This window comes from Scomber scombrus, chromosome 2 (genome assembly GCF_963691925.1).
Source record: "Scomber scombrus chromosome 2, fScoSco1.1, whole genome shotgun sequence".
Taxonomy (NCBI): Eukaryota; Metazoa; Chordata; class Actinopteri; order Scombriformes; family Scombridae; genus Scomber; species Scomber scombrus.
In genome coordinates this window covers 33,883,024-33,903,075 of record NC_084971.1, presented here as the reverse complement: position 1 = coordinate 33,903,075, position 20,052 = coordinate 33,883,024, and the positions used below count along the sequence as shown (strand labels likewise).

The 20,052-nt window shown below is 37.9% G+C and overlaps 2 long non-coding RNA genes across 2 annotated transcripts; both read left to right on the top strand.

Annotated features, from left to right (window-relative positions):
* The first annotated feature begins 5,029 nt into the window (after positions 1-5,029).
* On the top strand, positions 5,030-7,111 carry LOC133992124 (uncharacterized). The gene is made up of 3 exons (XR_009927028.1): positions 5,030-5,067; positions 6,423-6,446; positions 7,074-7,111. It is a non-coding gene; the product is annotated as an uncharacterized LOC133992124 (long non-coding RNA).
* A 9,333-nt stretch (positions 7,112-16,444) lies between these two features.
* On the top strand, positions 16,445-18,461 carry LOC134002079 (uncharacterized). The gene is made up of 3 exons (XR_009927575.1): positions 16,445-16,519; positions 16,871-16,986; positions 18,042-18,461. It is a non-coding gene; the product is annotated as an uncharacterized LOC134002079 (long non-coding RNA).
* The last annotated feature ends 1,591 nt before the right edge of the window (positions 18,462-20,052 follow it).

Genomic DNA, 20,052 nt, shown 5'->3' with positions numbered 1-20,052 from the left:
GGGTCATGAATTGTACCTTTATCATGAAAATTGCACTCTGTAGGGCAATAAGGCCTCCTTCTTTCCTCCCTTCCTTCCGTCTGTCCTTCCTCCCTCCCTCTTTTTCTCTTTCTTTCCTTCCTCTCTCTTTCTTCCCTTACTTATTTCCTTCCTCCATCCCCCTTTCTTCCTTCCTTCTGTCCTTCCTCCCTCCTCTCTTTCTTTCCTCCCCCCTACCTTCCTCCCTTCCTTCTTTCCTGTCCTTCTTTCCCTCTTTCCTTCCTCCCTTCCTTTCTCCCTCCCTCCCTCTAACCTTCCTTCCTTCCTTCTTTCCTCTGTCCTTCCTTCCTTTCTTCCTTTCATTCTTTTCTTTCCTCCCTTCCTTCCTCCCTCATTTCCTTCCTTCTTCCTCCCTTCCTTTCCTCCCTCCCTTCCTTCTTCCTTCCTTCCATCCTTCCTTCCTTGACTCGAGGACAACAGGAGGGTTAAAGAGAAGGGAGCAGAGTCAAAAAAAGACAGGATTAAAGTAAATCTTGGACTCTTGGACTGAAAGGCTGCACACATAAATGCCTCCACAGTTACTATAAAATAAACTACATATGAACAACAATAAAGTGCACATAACAAAATATTGCCCTCACCTCATGGTAAAACACAATGCACATTACACATAATGCATATTGCACACATCCCATAATAAAACACCATGAGACCATTGCACAATCCTTACAGCCTCAAGCAGCATTGTTTAAAAGTTAAAAGAGGTCAGCACAAGTTTTAATAACGGTTGAGTTAAAAGTGGGTTCAGACTCTGTATTGTCTGCCAGAGGGTAAGAACTCATTAGAAGAAGTTTTCAGGTAGATTAACATTTTGGGAAATAGGCTCATTTTCTTTAGTCAAAGCTGAATTTGAGCCGACCACTGACTGGAGGAGCCATCTTGTGCTGTGAGCTGTACCCTGAACTTCCCTCTGTGTTTATACTCTCCATCATCAATTATCTGCAAGTCAGGATGAAGAGGCAGATTCAGTTTAACTGTCTAAAGCACGAAACCAGTTGCACAAGATCGCCAATGGAAGAAAAACAGTAAACTCTGCATCTCTGTGGAGCATTTTAGCCCCTTTTAGCATACAGTTTCATTTTACTGCACATTTTCTGAGTGATTGAGTCTTAGCATCCTTATTGACCGAATTTCAAGCAAAAGGAGGATCTTTTTTTTTTTCTTCTTCTTTTTAAAAACCTTTTTAAAAACAGCAGGAAGACACGATTGGGGTCTTGTTATGCTGCAAAATGAGTGGTTTGTACATCGTGTGGAAAAATGATTAAAATATTTATGGCTATTGTAACTGGCCACACTCCAAAAGCCTGCCGTAATGAAAAGGGGCAAGATGTTTTTGCAGTTCTTCAAACATTGATGTTGCCGTCAGCCTTGAAAATTAAGCATCTGTCAGTTTGTTCCTACTGGTGATTTCATTCATTCATCCTCATTCATTGTTATTGCATGTTGAAATGTATGACAACAAAATAAAAACAACAAAATAAAACAATTTGGTGAGACACAAACATCTTTTAATGAAGGCAAAACAAGATACAAGATTAACAGTGATATTTAGTGTTAGATATTAAGTGTTTCAAACTTTCAGTTTCTGACATTTGATATAAAGAATGACATAATGACATGTACAGTTTAGTTCATCACACCAATACCCTTCCTTAAGCAATGAAGCTAATATCTGATAGCAGGAGATAAATGATATTCAAATTTCTAAAGAAAACTGCAGAATGACTTTCTCTTCTTGACCTTTCGACATCATTTCTAATGTACAAATATTAGACATGTACAAATAAGGATATGATGCCACTTTAAGGGTTTGGTCACGGCCAACCTCTCTATAAAAGTGTCGTTTCTTTCTGACTGTATTCACTGCCAAGAAAGGAACAGAGCGGACAGAATCCATCGGACATCTTCCTCCACCGAAGCAGGTAAAATGTTTTCTTTATATAGCACTTTTCGAATGTTATAGATTGCTTTCCATAAAGTTGTGTATAACATAGAAGGAGTAACAGTTACAATAGGGTCCTGACGAGGAAAAACAAGCCGCAAATAAAGAACAGAGGCAATTAAGACTCTGCAATGAGAGCATAAATCAGTAAAACCAAAACAAGAAGCAAAACCATAAACCAGAGATAAAATATATGATAAAGAAGTGGGATATAGGACAGGTTAGGGTAAGGAATACACTCAATTAAACAATAAAAGGGCCTTTATGTAAAAGGGATTTAAAAGATGAAGCTGATTTAGACAAACAAAAAGAAGAATCGGGCTTTTTAATAATACTGTTCTGCAGTCTGAATTCAGCGCAGTGTTTTTTCAGTTGCAGTTTGGAAAATAACGTGTTTGAACTGGCAAACAAGCCTTAGGTGTTAAATAACAGCATTAGAGTAGATTGAATTCCCCTTCATTTCCCAAGATTGTCTCCTCATTATCTTTAGGCAACAGCAAGTACATGTATGTCATATGGTGTTAGGGCAGGGCAATTAATCGAAAAATAATTGGAACCGACATTTAGAAACTCTAATGGACTTAATCTTGCTCATGTCAATGAATCGTGGTGTTCACTGTTGCCATGACAGCAAAGGTTGCATATCTTTAATGATCATTTGAACCCAAACCATGATCTTTACATAGTTCTAATCAAGTAAACTAGACATTAACCACAGCGGCACACCTTAAAACATCATTATCTTCACTCCCTAAAGATCCTCATGTGTAAAATACGAAACAAAAGAAACTGTGAAAATACATCATCGTTCATCAAGGGAGGAGATAATCGTTCATTCATCGTAATCGAGGTTAAATGTTCAATTAATCGTGATTTTGATTTTTGCCATAATCGCCCAGCCCTATTTGGTGTGTTTATTTCTTAAGCTTGACAGTTAAAGGATAGGGTTGACTTAAAAATCAATGGTCAGGTACATATGGACACAAACACATGTTTTCCTGATGTAATCATTCCTCCTGTTCATATTGGCTAATAAATATAACGCTATAAAGCTTCAGCAGTCTAAGTGTTTAAATTATGGGTGCCAACAACTACGTTACACACTTTAGCACTACTGGCTGCTAATAGGTTTAATTATTTAGGTGTGTACTCAGAAATGAAATTCAGTCTTTTACAAATCTTCATACATACTACATTTATTTTCTTACCAATGTCGAACTTTCTGCATTGTCCATCACTTCTATTAAGCTTTCATCATGAAGCTAAAACACACAGTAAATGTATACACACAAAAAAAAGCGTCTTTCCAGCCTCAGAACCTGTGATTATTGGCATTGAACTTAAATGTCCTTTGCACAGCCTGGCCTTTACCATGCGCCCCCTAGTGTTTGGGAGGAATAATGCATAGTAACATAAATTAATATTAATACTAATTTGATACATGCTAAATACTTAAATCAAAGTCAATTTTATAGTTGTGATAGTGACCGAATCCAAAATCATAATCACAAATACTAATATGCAATTACTATAATTTTTTAAAATAGAGGTTAGAAAAGAATATTTCTGTGACAAAAGACATTTACTGAATCCTCTTATTCTAAAGGAATTCAATTAGTCCCAGAAAATTCAGGCATATTGAGGGATATGTTTGTCATGTTTCACTTATTTTTAAATTGTCTACAGACTAAGAGTCATAATATTTAATGGCAATATACAATATTTAATGCTTCAGTAAATGAGATACAAATGTTTTAATATCACTTTTGGTTTTGGGTCTTTTCTGCTTTGGGGTTTTCAGATCCTCTTGGCAGCAGCAGTTAAGGTGAGCACTCCTATGATCCCTTTTCACACTGTCTCAAAATACGGGAATCCTACTTAATTGCTTTACCACTGCAGCAATATTCCAATAAATGTTCAAATGATCCAATATTTCAGCAAAAATCAAAGATTAGAGAAAAAGTCCAAAAACTGAAAACACATTTGTGTATCAGAACTTGGTTTATTCTTCTTTCCTCTCCCATTAATCATCTCACCACCCCTCACATTTATCTGCTGACCCTTTGGAGGGGCCCCACCCCTAGGTTGGGAACCACTGGACTAAACTAGCTAACTGTATATAAAGTAGTGTAAACTAGCTCCACCTCCAGCAGCTACAACAGTAACATGCTGCTCTAACACTGATGCTTCACTATTAATAATCTAATGATGTCATAATAATAATATATCAGTCAGAGGACCAAACCACTACTTTTACTGTAATACTGCATACTACATCACTCATAATACTGCAGTACTTTTACTGTAATACTGCATACTACATCGCTCATAATACTGCAGTACTTTTACTGTAATACTGCATACTACAACACTCATAATACTGCAGTACTTTTACTGTAATACTGCATACTACAACACTCATAATACTGCAGTACTTTACTGTAATACTGCATACTACATCACTCATAATACTGCAGTACTTTTACTGTAACACTGCATACTACATCACTCATAATACTGCAGTACTTTTACTGTAACACTGCATACTACATCGCTCATAATACTGCAGTACTTTTACTGTAACACTGCATACTACATCGCTCATAATACTGCAGTACTTTTAATATAGAATCATTTTTTCATGCAGGACTTAATTAAGCATTTTTACATTGCTGAATTGGCACTTTTTTAAAAATGTAAGTAAAGGATCTGAATACTTCTGCCACCACTGAAAGAGATGCAGAAATGTTTTGAATAATGAATTTTCCCTTTTTAAACAAGTGTTTGTGTCTTCGATGGATGCAGGGAGAAAAACCCTTCAGGAGTCAGAATTGGACACCTTGAAGTGGCTTTTTCTGCCTCCAACTGTCTAAGACACTATGAGACATTTTGAGAGTGTAATGTAGTCCTGTTCTTATTATTATCCCTAATTATAATCTTTATACTGCTCCTGTTTGTTAAAACACTTAGATGTCTGGCCTGCATTGGATGGCTGTGATGCTGGCCTTGTTGCTGTCTGCTGGAAACAGTTTGGCTGATGTGGACCAGAACCAGCTTGAAGGAATTGTAAATGAGATCCTGAACAGGTGAGTAAACTTTCTGCAGAATATAGAGAAAAAGAACTTGTAGCCTTTAATATAAGCTAACCCTTTGCTCAATTGATCAGCTGCGCTGCTCCAGTTTGTGACAAAATAGTCACACAGAATGCCAAGTTAGTGAGTCAAGTTATTTATATTTGATTGATGGTTACAATCAAACAAAACCACATTCACAAATTAAATAGAAAAATGTATTAAAGACAGGCGGGGAGTTCCGGTCCTCTTTAATGATGCCAACGCGGAAGTAACTTAAAGCTGCATTCTATCAAAAGGCCACCAGGGGGCGAACGTTTTGGTGTGAAAAGGACTTCCGTCTCTATACAAGTCAATGGAGAATTCATCAACTTCTCACTTGATTTCTAACCTCAGTAAACATTTTCAAAATGTGTTTATGGTCTCAATCGCTAGTTTAAAGCCTTCTTCAATGCAGTATGATGTTCATTTGTGAAATTTTGGCCTCCCTGATTTTATATGTGACGATAAAGCAGGGTATGCATTAGGGCGTGGCTACGTGGTGATTGACAGGTTGATTGGTTCACAGGTTCAGGAGGGCGCCTCATGCTCCTCCTGATGCCCATATAAGTAGAATCCGTGTTTTTATTTTTCCCGGCATGCACCTGAAATTTTCAAGATGGCGCTGCTCAGATCCGATACTATTGGCCTCCGAGCAGCAGTCCACAAACCAATGGGCGACGTCACGGATGTTACGTCCATTTCTTATATACAGTCTATGATTAAAGAGTGACTCGCTGTGTCCGAAATTGCCTTACATGCTCAATATATTTACTATAATTAAGCAAATTTCTTTATGAATAAATAGCAGTGTGTACCTTTTCGGTCACACTGAGCTGTAATTATCACGTCACTTCCTGAGAGCCTCTTTGCTGGTTAGAGACAGGTAACCAATATATTACGCCTAACAAACTGAAACCTTACTTGAATTAAAGCATTATGTCAAAGCTGCCTTAGTCGCTGTCCACCATTGTGATAATTATGAAAGCGTACTGTCCAGTGCTTGCTTAATGTAGTATTTCCTCAGAAATAATATATCCATCATTTCATACTACGGTTTAAGGCATACTAAAAAATCTCACATACTGTTTTAGCGTACTAAATATTATATTAGTATGGAGTGTCGGACGCATCAACAGTGTTACACGACACTGCCGAAATCTAACTGCAATTTATGGGCGGATGCTAATGTCAAACCCTGGATATCTTTTTTTATGCTAAGAAAAATGAATTAAGCTTGTAGTGTAAATGTATACACATGTTAATCTATTATCTGTATAAATGATCAAACATACTCTGTAACATTTTCTGTTTTCTGTTTCCATCGGCAGGTATAGACCACACTACGGGATTAGGTCAGTAAATAATTAAGAAGCATTTCTCAAAACCCAAGTTACAACGTGCCTTGTAGCCAAGGATGTATTATTAGAGCTGGATATGGTGCCATTACTCAGCCTAATCTCCCAGTGGTCACTTGTGGTAATGCAGCAAAATCCCCCTGTGGCCCAAAAAGTATTTTCCCCATAGACCAACATTGTAAAAGAGACTTCTTAAAAACTGTTAACAGGACACATTGAACAGCAAACAAAGCAAATACAAACTTTTATTGGCTTATGCACTAGCTAAGCAATTTGTATCGCACTGGATGGGCACTATTTTAGCTCTTATCATACATCCATGCTTATAGCAGAAAAAGAAACTAACAGATGAAACAACTATCATAACATGTAACAGTACAGAGTCGGACCTTACAGAGTGTATGTCTGCTACAATCTTCCAAATGCCAGATACAAGATTAACAATGATATTTAGTGTTAGATATTAAGTGTTTCAAACTTTCAGTTTCTGATATTTGATATTAAGAATGACATAATGTACCGTTTAGTTTGGTTTGACTCATCAATCAATACCTCCATCCATCCAACTATGCTGTTTTAAATGGACATGTGGTTAACATTTTGTGCATTTGTTTCCTTTGACAGAAACTTCCCCATGTTCAGTCTGGCTGTAAACATCCCATACAACAGTGACACCAAAATGTATGATATTGGAAAAGTCACTGACAGTGGTGACCAAGTGAGGAGTACGATTCTAAACTGTGAGGTGTACACCGGCAGGAGGCTGGTGGCAGCCACAGTTCTGCGGTGGCCCAATGTTCTGAAGCAGTGTCCTGCCGGACGTGTGCAATGGCCTGATGTTCTGAGAAAGTGTCCGAAAACAGTTAAGACATGGGCTGATGTTGAGATTAAATGCCCCGAGGCAGTTTATGACAAAAGAGCTGATCATGCCGAATATCGTACTCTACAGCACTTTAACACCTTGGTCAACAATCACAACAAGGAGGATTTGCTGCTTTTCTATGTTCTTGCTTCCCCGTGTGATAAAAGATGTACAAGTGAATCAAATCCCTTCAACATCCTCACAAGCATAAATCAGATTCTGAATTGGAAGAATTATGCTGTTGTGTTTTCTGATGTATTCAAGCCCCGTGGTGGATCCATACCTGAGGGTGACCTACGTGGAGCCATTGAGCGACTCAGGAGTTACAAAGGTCCCCTGGGGTCAATCGGTCTGAAAAACATATTCCGTTGCAACAAAGACAAAGGTGCAGTGCAGTGCAGGAGCTGCTCCAGCAATAATGAAGTTGCACGGTATTGTTTTTCCGATGATCCATCACCTGTCCCCGGCCACAACTTGGCCCCCCTTACCCTATCACAGAGTGGTCAGAGTGTCCGGGGCAGAGGGCAGACGGAAGAATAACAGAGGCAAAGGAAAGTCAACATAATTACATAGATGCAAGTTTTCTCTTAGGGGAAAAAAAGGACTTAACAGGAGCCTGGAATAAATGTTGCTATAATTGGTTTTCCAAAAATTAAAACCAAGCAATGCATGTGGAAAAAAATATCAAAGCAATGCACAATTGAAAGATATCTACTTGATTTGACTCATTGGGACGGCTGAAGCTTAAAGCATATTAGCTTCAGATCAACTTTTAGATATATTTTTACACAGAGGAAAGACTGTAGACTCCCATCACTTACATTGTAAAAGCATTATGAAGGGATCTTTTAAAGGTCAGCATGAACAAGAGGAATGATTACACCATTCTGCCAATTACTAATAGTGAAGTTAGTAGAGACAACGAGTGCAAGAGATCCTGTACAACAATGACTTTTAATGTTCTGTCCTGTTCTCATTAAAGCTTTGCTCAGCATCCATTAGGTCTGAATGTGTGTTAATTGTTTTCAGATTTCAGCATAACAATTATCATTTCATACTGCTGATTGTTTGTCCTCCTAAAAGAAATGTTTCAATAACACTTTATTTTATACATTCTTTGACTTTATGCTAATAAATACTACGTTTGCAGGTATTTAACGGTTAATTTTTAGTACATTTTACAGAGAGGGTGCTGCAGTTTGGTATGATTGGTATAATTTCTGAAAGAATGATTTGAGGCCCACAAGGTAACAGTCTCCAGATATTTATTATATCAGGTCTGGATCAAGAATATGGTACGCAATGATAGACAGAGGACAAACAGTGTAATCCCTTATAGTTCACCCACAATATCTGGAGCAATATTTAAAAGTTCTTTCCATGCATCTATTTGTTTTAGTGTCAAATGCATATACATTTTCTTAAAGATTCTTCACATAATTTCATACATTATAGTTTCACGTACATAGAAACTGACATTTCTGAAGAGTGTCGTTTTCTCTTCTAAGACACTCAGAAAACCTATTCTCAACATTCAACATACTAAGACAAATGAACACTGAATAAAAATGACCATGAACGATCAGAAAAACATTATATGACTCTGATGTGTGCCCAGAGGGACTCCATTCTCCACGTCGCCCCACACAAACTCATTGGACAGTCAGGCTCAGAGGGGCCATAATGGGGGGAAATGGGGACAGGACATAGTGGACTGAGCAGTTGAATGAAATTTGAATGAAATAGAAATGCACACAGGGCGATCACTGCCTGTCTCCTGTGAATCTTATTTTGAACAATTGCTTTGACAGAAAATACTTATGTATATTTCAGTTTGTTTTTTGTGTTTTGTGTTCATATCAGCACATTAGGTTGTTTCTTAAAAACTATAATGAATACATTTCCCGCACAAATTATACAACTCTTTCAAAGAAATGTCCTAAGACTTAACAGCAGCTGATGAACAGGCAGATTTGCTTTTATCACCTAAAGCACAAAACATTTTCTCACAGACAGCCGGAAATGACTAAACGTTATATTACTGTAAAGACCTGACGCATATTTAACTGATAACACCTCTTCCTCTTGTCTTCTTCTAAATGTTCTTACGTTTCTGACTAAATTCAAAGGGTGGGGATCTAAATGTTCAAATAAGGTCATGGTGCCACTTTGAGGGCATGGCTGTGGTTTCCCTCTTTATAAAAATGTCCCTTCTCTCTGATTGTATTTACTGCAGCAGCACTCAGACACTGAGAGGAAAGAATCCAAGAAGACCAAAGCAGGTAAAAGAAACACTTAAATATCTGCACTAGGATTTTCCTAAAAAATGATAAAATTTACTACAAGTATTTTAAAACATGTAATAATTCATTTTTATAGACACTGATGACTACATACAATTGAATTGACTTAAAAGTGTCAGCAGTAAAAATACACATATGACATTATTAGATTGTTAATACTGATGTGTACTCTTTTACTGTTGAAGATGGTTGAGGTGGAGTTAGAAGAAGAAAAATACTTTATTGATCTTTGCTTTGCTCGTGAAATCTTTTAACACTTTGAACACTTATTAATTAAAATAACTGACATTATTCTCCTCTAAACCAAAGTTTAAATAGGAAATGTCTTTTTGGTTAAAACTGCTAACCGATCATACAAATCTGAAATGTGACTGTTTGTATTACTGCCAAAAAGGTTATCACACGTTTTTATCATTTAAAATTATAATCTGTAAAGACAGTTGTTAATTTAGTGGCGTGTAGCAATTTTGGATGTTTAAATTTATACGCTCTCGTTTATCAGAGGCACCACCTCTTTGTTTAGCAAGAAATATCTGTTTACTTACTAATTGGTTTATTAGTAAAGTTTAATGAATCAATACATTTCTGAATCAGTCAAATTTCTGAATTCATGGCTCTACGGTTCAATAGATCCCCTGTATCACTTCAAAGAATAGTCACACACAATTGAGTGAATTTTATGGATTTTATTAACTACACACTACTAATAAATGATATATAAATAAATGTAATGATAAACTTGCAATACAATATGAATTCAACAGATTGTTACTCAATATAGTGGCATTAATGAAAGATGATGGTGAATGATGAATTTAAATGAAGGATATGTAATTATGTGGAAGCTAAGAAAACTTATAAGCTTTACTGAGTTCTACTTTTCAAGAAAATTTGAATTACTCGATCTGACATCAACCCTTGATTGAGGCAATATTTGGGTCCTACTTTCATCCATGGAAGATGGGGATAACCCTAACCCTAACCCTAACCCTCAGCTGTCCGTCCTTCAGAACCACGCATACGCACACCTAGTGGAAGAGCTCAGAGAGCGTCGCCGGTCTGGGTGAAGTGCTGTGCGGATGGTGTAGTTGGCTGGCCTTCTGTCAGACTGCCTGGTCCCGGTGGTTGTCTGCCTGCAGATTTTGTCCCTCTCGATTATGATGAGTTGTAGGGTTGACAGACGTTTATCTGCCGAAAACCTCTTGCAGGTTGATGACAGATGGAGGAAAAAGTTCAATTTAACTAGTTCACTGTTTTATAACTTTCTGGAGAGATTTCAGCGCTGGCCACACGTCAAAATCCTCAAAAATGTCTAAAAACAGGCTGATTGCAAAACTTAATGACATGTTTATTTGCTGACGAAAAATATAAGATTACCAAAACTTAAAATAAAATTTGGCACGTAAACTAAGATAAATAAATAACTAATGATTAAAAGAAGGAAGAATGTGTGTGGCGAAGAAAAGAGAAGGGGGGGGAGGGCTTGTTTGTCAGCCAATCAGATTCATCACAGCTACTTTGAGGATCTAATTTCCATCTTTTTACCGCAAAACTGTTCATCATCATCATTCATTCAGTATTTAATCCTGATTATAAAATGCATACTATAACATAGTAACACAGAACACAGGATGTATCATTCTGGCATTAATATGACATCAGCTTGATTCAAGTCTGTGTGACTCCAATCTGATGGTAGAAAAGAGTGAAGTCTCTCCGATAAGTTATGGCGTCCGAAGGAGACACCAAAATCTGTCTTATGTTACTTTTATGTAGTTCTTGTCACTTTGATATTAATGGATCTTTGTTTGTCCATGAGAGAGACCATGTCAGTCTCTATATCAAACCTGGTCCTATTTCTTCATCTCAGGCTCAAAGGCGAATCTGACCAGATTATGTTCTGAGCCGTACTGATGCTGTGTCGGCTACGGGTATAAAAAGTAAAATATTTCTCTCTGAAATTTAATAGTTAGTAGTTAAGTAAAAAATAAGGATAAAATTAAGTAACTTACAAATATGTCAAAACAGTAACAAAGTACTTTTTGTTTTAGATTAAATGTACTTTATTTTTAACTGCTGCATAATCTGGACAAACCACAAAAGAAATGGGTGGAAATGTTTAATACTTATTGTTAAAAGTATCATCACTGTGCTCTTTAACTTGATCTGTGTGCAGATGGCTGGCCTGTGCTGGGTGGTGGTGGTGGTGGCCGTCTTCCTGTCTGCTGAAAACTGTTTGGCTGCTGTGGACCAGACCAAGCTTGCAGGAATTGTAGATGGCATCTTGAAAGAGTGAGTTAACTTTTGGATCATTTGCAGGCTTTATTTAACAGGTCCATCATTTTAGATTCATTTTCTGGAAATTGTCAGAGTAATATGAAAGTATATAATGATGAATTTTTAAGATATTTTATAAACAGGATGGTTTAAAAATAACTGTTAGGATAGTAGTTACACACTCATTAAATGTGGGTTTGATGCTAATTTTGCAGACATTCTTGATTAAATTGGACCCTTGACAGTTCTTGAGTTTTCAAAGTGTGGTTTTGTTTGTCAAACTTTATATTCCCTTACTAGTTTGTTTCAATAATTTCCTAAAAGTAACTGAAACTGTTCATTCTCAGGGCATTTCTTTGAAAGGGTTATGTAATTTGATAGTAAACAGTAAATGTTTATCTGTCTAATATGTAGTTTGACACACCAAACAACTCACTGAAACTCACTTTGCAAATTAATAAGTACATATGAAACCCAAAATACTGAACAAATACTTACTACTTACAAAACCAATTTAACACTCATGTTTGTCTGTTTTTTATCATTTTTACAAAATTGCACCGTCATCTGTAAAATGTCCTGAAAATTATCTTTTAAATACCCAAAAATACTCAGAAAAGTTGGAAGAATTTGGTATTTTAACCTTCGTGTCGTCCTCCCGGGTCAAATTGACCCCGTCTGTTTTGACTGTTCCTTCTTTCCTTCCTCCCTCCCTCCTCTCTTTCTTTCCTTCCTCTCTTTCCTCCCTTCCTTCTGTCCTTCCTCCCTCCCTCCCTCCTTCCTCCCTCCCTCCTTCCTTCTTTCCTCCCTCCCTCCAACCTTCTTTCCTTCTTTCTTTCCTCTGTCCTTCCTTCCTTTCCTTCCTACCTTCCTTCTTTCCTTTCCTCCTTTCCTCCCTTCCTCCCTCCTTTCCTTCCTTCCCTCCTTCCTTCCTTCCTCCCTCCCTCCTTTCCTTCCTTCCTTCCTTCCTTCCTTCCTTCCTTCCTTCCTCCCTCCTTTCCTTCATTCTTCCTCCCTTCCTTCCTTCCTCCCTCCTTTCCTTCCTTCCCTCCTTCCTTCCTTCCTCCCTCCCTCCCTCCTTTCCTTCCTTCCTTCCTTCCTCCCTCCTTTCCTTCATTCTTCCTCCCTTCCTTCCTTCCTCCCTCATTTCCTTCCTTCTTCCTCCCTTCCTTTCTCCTTTCCTTCCTCTTCCTCCCTTCCTTGACTCGAGGACAACAGGAGGGTTAAGTGGAAGAAACTTCCGGTCTACTGTGTCCTGCAGAGGACAGAGAAATGCTGCAATGTTCACACAGTAAACAGACCACTTAGTGTTCAATTTAGGTTACTGCGTTATACATCAATTTATTAAAAAAGTCATATTGTGTTCTGCACCAAAATATCTAAGATACATGATGGCATGTTGTTTATATTTTTTTCCTTTGGCAGGTATGAAACAAGTGGCATGTTCAGTCTGGCTGTAAGTATCCCAGACAACCAGAACCAGAACACTGACCAAAACCTTCAGCAAGTCTTCACAAGTGACCCTGGTAACAATGTGAAGACTACGATCAACCGTGGTGAGGTGTACAAGGGCAGCAGGGTGATTGCAGCTACAGTTCTGAAGCAGTCCAATGGCATTGATCGAGCAGAGTCACGTGTTGTGGACTACTTGAACGATTTATTCCAAAAGCAGAATCCTAATGATAATGATATGTTGCTTTTCTATGTTTCCTTCTCCCCCTGTGTTGAAAAATGTTCAAGCGAAACAAATGGCGACAACATCCTCCAACGAATAAATCAGACTCGGCAATGGCAGAGTTACGCTGTGGTGTTTTCTAAAATACTGCAACCCCCCAATGGTCAGCCCAACACTCCTCAACAACGACGTACAGCCCTTGAGCAGCTTGGGACGTCAGTCGGTCTAGACAACATATTCAGATGTGACAGAGGCAGTTCTGGGATGGCGTGCACCAGTTGCTCCAATGGTTCTCAAGTTGCAGACTATTGTGTTTCAGGTGACATGGGTACACGAGGGAGCAGGGCAACAGGAGGGGGCATGAGCACAGGAGGGGGCAGGGCAAGAGGATGGAGCTGGTTCAGAGGATTGGGTGGGGTCAAAAGAGGGAGCATGAGCAGAGGTGGAGGTATGGGCAAAGGATGGGGCAGGGGCAGGGGAAGAGAAGGGCGCCGGAGCAGAGGGTGGGGCTTGGGCAAAGGGAGGGACAGGGGTAGAGGAGGACGCCGGAGCAAAGGGTGGGGCTTGGGCAAAGGATGGGGCAGGGGAAGAGGAGGACGCCGGAGCAGAGGGTGGGGCTTGGGCAAAGGATGGGGCAGGGGAAGAGGAGGACGCCGGAGCAGAGGGTGGGGCTGGGGCAAAGGGAGGGACAGGGGTAGAGGAGGACGCCGGAGCAGAGGGTGGGGCTTGGGCAAAAGATTGGGGCAGGGGAAGAGGAGGACGCCGGAGCAGAGGGTAGGGCTCGGGCAAAGGATGGGGCCGTAGAGTTTAGTTAAGTTCTGGGTGAAGTGTGATTCAGGGGAAACGTTTCTGTTAGAACTTGAGAACAAATCAACTTTAACCAAGACCGACTCATTGTGCTTAATAACAAGATGAAGAATCTACAGCCATGCTCGTGACTGTGTGTATTCAACCACAGCAGTGCTTTGAGCTTAATGCTAATGCTAGCATGCTAGCATGCTAACATGCTCACAATGACAAAGCTATAATATTTACTGAGTTCACCATTTCACTTTAGTGTGTTAGCATTTAGTTTTTCAGGAACGTGGTCATAAAGTAAAGTATCGGACAACTTAACATTTTGAACTGATGATGGCGCCAGAAAAAAAGAGAAAGAAAAGTTACTGCACCAAAATTCATGGTGATCCATCAACATTTCACTCAAACAAAAAAACAGAGTTCTCAATCTTATGGTGGCTATGCAGGAGAAGTTACTAGGGACGTCTGTTGGTAATCAATTTAATAGCGGATAAACTATTACAGACTGACAAAAGTGGTGGACAGAACTCCATTGCCCTCAATAAAGCCACACTGCTATCGTGACTAAAATGCATCCATACAGTATATGACAATCTAATAATAAACTTTTTTTCATAGTGATTTAATGACTCCCATCTAAAGCCATATTGTTTATAACATGTTAACACCAACGTTGAATGTTACCAAATCTATAGTTTTTTTATTTTCTTTATTCTGCTGCAGCTAAAAGCGTTTTTCTATTAAAAACTGTCTTAAGCACGAAGACCATACATCCCTTATATCTGACCACACTCTCAGTCCAAACATTCAGTACTTTTAAAAGTCAGTTTTGTCTTTGTAGCAATATTTTGTGTTTACTTTACCCTGAAATAAAGAACAAAAGTTATCTTCCTGTCCTCAGTATTTACAGACCTTATATCATTGTACTCTGTATTTCTGTAAAGCATTACCAAATCTCTCAATATTCTGCTTTTTTATGATTAAAGCTTGGCTAAGCATCCATTTTGGTCTGTATGTCAATCATTTGCTAAACTGTGAATAACAATAATATAAAGTTTTACATAGTTTGGACCCACTGAGCTTAACAGACTGACAATGGCAGAGAGAACCGCCTCTTTATACACTCTGCATACATATCATACAAGAACATATTCTACTAGACTGTGTAACATAATAGTGAGTTATCTTTATTTATGCTCTCTTAGATAAAATGGGTCAAACTAAAGCCTGCTTCATTCTCAGTTTAACCCTTTCATCTTTGCATGAAATAATTTGAATACGTTCACATTTCAGATAAAGGCATCTGGATACAGAGAGAGCTCCTTGGTTTCTTGGAAACTTGAGTTTTCTTCCTCATTCAGCAAATAAGAAACACTGTTGTTTCACTGAATATAAAATATAAAGTACACATTATAGGCTGAATGGTAAAGATATTTCTTTTTTACTTTTTAAAATGTCTTTATTTGTGCGATGAAGTGATAACAATACAAATGTAAAACAATACAAACCATGGTGTTGGAAGAGAGGACAGAGGAGGTAACCGAGTCTCAAGATAACAAAACATAATCAGCACAGAACAAAAAAGAGAAAATCAACCAATAAACAACCAGAAAGTACATGAAGACAAATACAAGGTTCAAATGAGATTAATGTGCCTAAATATGCACATCAGAGTGTGTTGGTGTGTATGTGTGTGTGGTAGTGTGGAAGGTGTCTATAGAGGGAGTTAGGTCGGGTGGGAGGTTGCTAGGAGACCGGAGCTCCACTGCAGATAATGACAGTGTGTAGTGGACATAGAAGTAAAATGTAAATCTTCTTGCTGTCATCCCCCACAGAAGACGATGTATGATCCCACACAGTGCATTCAAAACAGCTGAGAGAGGAGTGTTCTGGGTAATCGTGTCGGTCCATCTTCTAACCAATGGCACGTCATGTTCTCTTTCTTTCTCATATTTGAATAACTGAAAAGACAAGAATTTGAATGTTCATATAAGGGAATGGTGCCACTGTGAAGGGGTTGACCATAGTCCTCCTCTTCTCTTTAAAAAAAGCCTGTTCTTTCTGACTGTGTTCACTGCAGCAACACTCTCACACTGAGGAGACAACAGAAGAATTGGACGACTTCAGAGCATCATTCAGACGTTCTTCTCCAAAGGTAAAAGATTTACTTTGAAAGATAGATTGGATTTTGTTATAAAAGTGACAGTGAGACTTTATGAAATACTGTCTGTGCATTATAGGATCAAAACTAGCAAGCAGGTGAAAATGTTTTTGTTCTGGTTTTAAGAGCAGAGTTCTGGCACAGGGCAACAACCAGTTTATAACCGGTCTCTAACTGTATGTAGAAAACACTGCAGCTGCTTTTCTCACTGTTGTTTGAGACAGAGAACAATGGCTAATTTGAGAATTGCAATATAACTTTAGATGCTGTTATCATGTGAGCCCAAGATGAAAATGAAGTGTCTTTGTAACAATAATGTGCTCTATTATTAACTTTTGTTTGCAGATGGCCAACCTGTTGTGGATCACAGTGACACTGATATTCCTTCTGTCTGCTGGATGTTCGGCTCACAGGGACCCGAAATATGAAGCTGGTCTTATAGCGGCGCTTGCAAATGCAGAGTGAGTCAATATCCTTCAAAGTTTCAGAAAAAATGAGTCTTTTATTATTATGCTGTGCATAAGAAGCACTTAGATCCATTACTTTAGTACAAGTATTTATACCAGTCAACTAACCCTAGTCAACTAACCCTGGTCAACTAACCCTGGTCAACTAACCATGGTCAACTAACCCTGGTCAACTAACCATGGTCAACTAACCATGGTCAACTAACCCTGGTCAACTAACCCTGGTCAACTAACCATGGTCAACTAACCCTGGTCAACTAACCCTGATCAACTAACCCTGGTCAACTAACCCTGGTCAACTAACCATGGTCAACTAACCATGGTCAACTAACCCTGGTCAACTAACCATGGTCAACTAACCCTGGTCAACTAACCATGGTCAACTAACCATGGTCAACTAACCCTGGTCAACTAACCCTGGTCAACTAACCATGGTCAACTAACCCTGGTCAACTAACCCTGGTCAACTAACTCTGGTCAACTAACCCTGATCAACTAACCCTGGTCAACTAACCCTGGTCCGACCCTGGTCCGACCCTGGTCCGACCCTGGTCCGACCCTGGTCCGACCCTGGTCCGACCCTGGTCCTTGGTCTAAAAGGAGTATAAGAGGCAGATCAATATATTTGTTTCCATTGTGTTTCCATATTTGATCTTCCATTGTTGATGAAGAGTAGGTTGTAACCAGTTTCTCAACATCATATTCTTCTGTTTTAAATTTGATTAAGGTTCAGGTTAAACTTCACTCAAACAACAGCTCAGCTTCACCTTTCTTTAGTTTCTTTGCAGTTTTTTTCCAGTTTCTTTTAGACTTGTTATTAATCATTTACAGTAAGGTCTAACACAGGATAAATTTACCATCTTCAGTGTCTGATTGTCTCACTGTTAAAGTCTTTTAGCAGCAGTAGGGGGAAAAACAATGAGAAAAAAAAGGTCCCTGGCTGGAATCAAACCATGGACGTTACAGTTATGTGGAACAGATCTTAACTGTTAGGCCATCACGATGGCGCTCTACTAAACATTTTCTGTTGTTGTGTTGTTTTCTTACAGGCATAAGAAACCTGCGAATCAACAGAACAAACCTGCGGATCAACAGAACAAACCTACTCTCTTGAGTAAAGTGAACTCAAAGCAGAAGAAATAGAACAGATTAATAATGATCAAGTGTATAAAAACGGCAGACTGGTTGTCGCCATAAGACTTGATTAAAAAAAAAGAAAAAAGTGTGGCTTGTTTTGGAAGAACATGAAAAACATGGGGGGATCGTTTGTTGGTCATCTTCTCATATCTCTCCATGTGGGATCAAAGAGAATGTGGCCTCTAACATTTAATGTCACTTCTAGTTGACAGAAAACTGAAGGTTATAGATACTTTTCATGTAGTTACAAATTAACAGTCACATTTTGTATTTACTTTAGCAAACTCAAATAAGAAAAAAGTAGGTTTTGTGTAAAGTATTTACAGTACTCATGTCATTGTATTCATTCATGTATTCAATCATCCTGTAAAGCATTGAAAATCCTCTCATGTTCTGTTTTTCTGATTAAAGCTTGGCTCAGCATCATTCTGGTCTGTCTTTCTTTTCTTTTAAATAATGTGGAAACTCCTGAAGAACAGTTCTGTTATCTGTTAAAAAAGTGTTCAATCTGTAAGCTACCAGTTCACCATCTTTTATATTTCATTATTTAACAACCTGGCCTTCATTAACAGTGTCTGTGACAGTGGTGCTACTCCATAAAGAACAGAAGATGTTGTTTGGCATTAAAAAAGTACTAAACTAATATTAATCACAGAGACACAAAAATGTACAAAAGCATATTGCATTCAAATAAATTATAAATATAAATATTTCTAAGAATATTTTTTGCCAATAATGATCAATGACAATGATCAAATTGATTTCAGTCAGCACAATGAATTGTACAAGTGTTAGCGTTATTAGAGTGTTAGTTTTTAGGCCTCAGGGAACCAGGCTCATGAATATTAACCATAATATCATTACATAATATATATTATGCACAATAACGTCCAGCCTTCTGACAACAGAGTCAGAAATATATATCAAAATATTTAAGAAAATGATCCAAATAAATAAATTGAGAGTGAGTTTAGTAACTAAGCAACTAATTAAACACATAGCACACGGCTCTGTGGACATTAAAATACCTCCTGAGACAAACACCATCTAACATACTTACATAGTTTATTTTATTTTTTATTTATTTTATTTTATGCATGTCTGCTGCGGCTCTCAGTTCTTTTAAATCATGGCTGAAGACTTTTATGTTTGCAGCTGCTTTTCAATAAACCAACTTTTTAGGGTTTATAGTTTACACTACACAGTAGATTTTTATTCTCTCATTCTATTTTAGCATAATTTGATTTCCAATTTAACAATTTTTAAATTGTATTTATATGTATTTTTATATTGCCATGTATTGCTTTTATATCCTGTCTTGATGCCTTTTATGTTGAGCACTTTGAATTACCTTGTTGTTGAAATGTGCGATATGATACAAATTAATTATGAATATCAATATATCTTTTGGAAAATGTATTTCAATAATGACGATAAAATTGATTTCAATCAATACAATGAACAGTATTAGTGTTATGAGTTATATCAGGAAAAATCTCTTTCTCAATCTCTCTCTCTTTCTCTGGTTTTAACACATTTTGTCAAAGAATAATAATATAGAATCAGAATTAAGGTTTTTTTATAGGGCGTTTTTTGTTTCTTATAAAATCAAACACTATGAACTACAGTCATGATGCATATCCAGGATATGCCAACAAAGCCAGAAACATCTATTAAAATATTTCATCAAACGATCCAAATAAATAAATAGTGACTGAGTTTAGTAACCAACTAATAAAATAAAACTGAACGACACTGTATAGTTGATGCTTTACTCTGTTCTTATCTTTCTCCTGGACTGCTGCTGCTTTGTATGAAGGTGTTGTATCATTTAAAAAATATAACTGTAACTAATCTTAAGTGCTCAGTTAATGAAACGCAGTGTCAATTAAACAAAGGCTTCACCTGCAGTAGACATGTACT